The sequence below is a fragment of the Pinus tabuliformis genome, chromosome 7, assembly GCF_031772625.1.
Source record: "Pinus tabuliformis cultivar Carrire ecotype Pingquan chromosome 7, CPIR1, whole genome shotgun sequence".
Taxonomy (NCBI): Eukaryota; Viridiplantae; Streptophyta; class Pinopsida; order Pinales; family Pinaceae; genus Pinus; species Pinus tabuliformis.
This window is the reverse complement of record NC_142293.1, coordinates 1,970,295,141-1,970,299,662: the sequence shown is the minus strand read 5'-3', so window position 1 is coordinate 1,970,299,662 and position 4,522 is coordinate 1,970,295,141.

Sequence of the window (4,522 nt, the reverse complement as noted above, 5' to 3'; positions counted from 1 at the left end):
CAATCATTTACTTTCCCTGAACTAGAACTAGCTTTACATTCACTATCAATAGTCACACTCCCTTTAGTTCAATAGAGGATTGGTTGGGAACCTTAATGGTCAAGTGCCCCAGTCGAAAAGTGATGTGAGTAGAATGATGCATCTTATGTGTATATAACACTATCACCTCCAAGTTTGTTTGAAACCCTGGGTTGATAAAGTAAAGTTGGTAGCCCGAGGTGTTGTAGCAATCTTTCTACAATACAGATGATCATCACTTTTTGGTTCCATTTTCGGGGAGTTTTCTAGGTAGATGTAATTTATGATTTTATTTCTAACTTGCATTTAGCAGGTAGATGTTATTCTTCTTTCCTTCCTATTTTACAATTGATTCTGAAAAATAAATAAAAGGAAAAAACTTATTTCGTGCCTCATAGGAGTAGAAAAAATTTATGGAAATTCTTGCCAAATACCCCCACACCATCAAATAATAAACCTTCCCTCTTCTTTGGTGACTGTCACCTTCCCTCTCTGACTGCAGGGGAGTTAGAGGATTGATTAGGTGAACAACCAAAGATCTTTGAAGAGCCTATTGGGGAAGAAGAAGAAGAAGCCATTCCACACACTTACATCATGGATGAAAACAAAAATAAGGGTGTTTTTCCCTTTAGAGAGACTAATGGGGATGTTAGGATGAAAAACGTAAGACCCTATGCCCTTCCTCACTTCCATGGCTTAACCTCAGAGGACCGTGCTATCTTTTTGTTTGAGTTTGTTGTCATCTGCATAACTTATGATTATGCCTATGATGACCATAAGTTGAAGTTATTCCCATCCACCCTTAAGGATGCAGTGTTGCATTGGTTCATGGGTTTACCTAGGCACAATATCACTACCTGGGATCAAATGCAACAAGCCTTCAACAATAAGTACACAAACTATTGTAGGTCAAAAGGAATCAAAGAGGAAATCTTTAGGATGGCCTTGGGACATGATGAATCCTTGGAAGATTATGATGAAAGGTTCCAACTCTGTTACCAAAGGGCCAGATGCACCCTTGATCCTGAATCACTCAATTTAGTTCTTTGTAGAACAATCAGGGAGGACATTATGGAAACCCTAAACATGTTTTCTGGAGGTGACATTTATTAGCTATATTATGATGAGATCAAGACATTTTCAAAAACCATTCTAGGGCTGCCAGAAAGAAGGGTAGGGCTAGTCAAACTTTAGGCAGTTCCTCTTCCTCTAACACATATTAAGAGTGAAATTGGAAAAATGTTGGAAGACTTTAAAAGTGAAATGTTGCACACCCTTTCTCTACAAATGGACACCATGAAGATCAAGAGGAAGTAAGAGGAAGAAGAGAGAGTCTTAGCTATCTTTTGCCCAAGATGCACTAGAAGGCACACAATAAATGAACGTCCATTGAATGTTATAGAGCTCTACTCGGTTTATGAGTAAAACCATTCCATATATAAGTGACCTTCTCCGCCTAGATTGAAGGCTATACACCAAGGGGCTAAGGTTGGGGCTGAAAAAATCTTTTATATTAATTGAAGGAGGCCTCAGGGAGCTCGACCAAACTAGAAGGGCATGCAAGGAGCATCATATTCCTATGACAATCCCAATCAGAATGCATCCCTTCCCCCTTGGTGTTCTCCTTCTCATCATTCATGGTCCAAACCTTCTCCTTGCTCTATGCAACAACCCCACCATTTATTTATATATAAATCTCTTAGGAAATTATTGTATAAATAAATAGGGACCCTTAAAAATTGAGAAATATAGGAAAATAACATAACTTAGGGTTTTGAAAGAATAAATTTGATTTTTGAATAAACAAGTCCAATCGGCCCCAAATAACTTGAATAAAGCCTTCCTTAAGGAAAATCCTAATGATATATCATATCGCAAAGTCTCTAAGAAACAACACTTTGTTTTCACCCTTTTGAAACTTGCGATGCGATAAATGATAGCCCCCGAGAACCTAGATTATATGTTCCTTAAAGGCTTAGATTTTAACAAAATTACTTCACAACGAAAATTGCGCACATCACAAACTTATAATGAAATTGATATACCAAAAGGCAAGGGAACACTCCTATTGCAAAATGCAATAAGGGAACCAAAATTGATAAAATAATAAATGCAATATAACAAATGTATTGCATCCTGTTAAATCACATATTATAAAAAAATCTCCCCACTTATTCCACTCCCGATTCCTCTAGATTATGATAAAGTTATTTCTTAAAAGGTGTGCTTAAAAAAAATCATAAGATTGAATAACTAAAAACATAAGTCGGGCTCATTAATAATCCATTGGGACCACTGTAACGCCACGTCATGTCTCACGATTTTGCAAGTGCACAAATCCCTTGGATATATCCATTCTTCACTACTCTGGAAACCTTCTATTGCGATATTGCAATATTTCGATTATCATAATCTCACATCTCTCATACTTAATGAACTAGTGTAGTGATATCGCTATCGCATATCGGCATAGTGCTTAAAAATAATTTTTATTTCCCATTTGAAATTTTTTTTGCAATGCGATATATTAATGGATAATGAATAACCAAGTGAAGCCATGATTTTAGCAGCTACATTTTTCACTGGACTAGTTGAAGGATAGTCCTAAGGTTGAGGATTTTATAAAGGATGCATTAGAGGTCAACTCTTTATTATCGAAGAAATAAGGAACATTATGTCAAAAGTTGTCTATCAGAAATCCAATGTGTAAGACAAGTGATTCACTGATGAATCAAGCATCTAATCTAAGGGTGACCTTTAATGAGATTGATGATAACATCTCAGGATATATAACATGGTAGGACACTCTAGAGGATAGAAAAGTAGATCTTCCTAGGATAGAGGAATCTCATAAAGACATCCTCTTTACTGATTGCAACATTCAACTAAAGCAGGAAGAAGAGTCATTTCCAAAGTGAAAGATGCTACAAATAATATCATTGAAACCATCAATTATAATTTTGACAATGCTAATCTGATACAGGAATGCCCATTTGGGAGTCTCCTCGATATCAGAGTATTGGAAGCATAATGGAAAGAAACCTCAAAAGCAAGGGAAGAGGCGATTAAACAGTTGATGAAAGTAGACTAGGAAGTATATTAGAGATATCTGGTGAAGCCACATAGTCAGTGGCTAACACTATGCTGCCTCACTGACTCATTCATGTGCATGCTTCCTACTCTTTCAGATGCATTGTATATAGGAAATATGCTCATGAGGATGGGTCAGCCTCCCGAAGTCAAGTTGATGGTGGATATCTACGAGCTTAGACAAAAAATGAAAGAGTAAACACCATTACATGTTGGAGCTCGTCATTGCAAGAACTTCTATTTATTTATTTATTTATGTCACTTATTTTAAGGAGATTTGTTTAAACCTCCTCAGAACTTTCATGTAATATCTATTTTAGTACTTTATTTTTATTATATGAGCCATTTTATGTCTTTGAAGAATGGGTAGCCAATTTTATAAAGAAATTCTTTAAAATCTTGCACTTTTGTACTTTTAAAGTCCATATTAGTAGAATAAGTGGATTAGAGTCATGAAGTTTTATGAAGAAGGCTTTTGGAAGCTTGCGCTTTTGTACTTTTGGAAACCATCTTAAAGAAAAAGACTGAACTAGAGCTATTTACTTCATGACCAGAGTTATATTCAATGGGTGTTTCTATCATTGTGTATTTATTTGTTTATGAATTGATAGTCATTTCCCTTTATATTGTTTGTCATATGTATCTCTTTTAATACAGTTTTGTATCCATTCACTTTTGAAAATTCTTGGACTGTTATTCTTAATACATATATGAGCAAACGTTTGAACAATATTTGATGCGATATATGTTTATCAATTATTTTGATTAGCTATTTAATCAAAATAATTATTTTAAAGGTTTTCCATTTTTGTTAGTGTTTGATTAATCTTCATTATCATACACTAAAGATAATCATTGTAGATTGCATAAGTATAAGTAAAATCTTAGGTAATAAATAGATAGGTTAAATATACATGTATTTCACTTGAAAACCATCGCATCTATCACTTAATTTTTCTAATCAACACCTTATCCATCCTATCACATTTTCATTTCGAAACTAGTCCCATTATATCCAGTTGGAGCCGCTCATCCAAATGGATAAGGGATGATATTCAAGTCCCTAACCAAGTGGTTTTCCTGCATGTTGTTGTAGCGATTTTTGAGGCTTCAACATTTTAGCACTAGAAGGAGGGCCATGAATATGAATGGAAAAGAGAACTCAATCTAAATTAAAAATCCATTCCAAGAGTTACTCCCCCTCAAGATCACCTCCAACTTCTAGATCCTCGTCTAGAACTCCTATTTCTAGATCAGAAGTTGAGCAATCATCTCTAAAATATCCTACTACATATCCTAAAGAACTTTCTTTAGATTCTAATCCCAAATCACCTGAGGTCCAAACTTTAATAAAGAAATTAGAAGAAATCTCTATTTCAGTAGAAAATCTTGTGCCATCTCAAGCTTTGGAAGG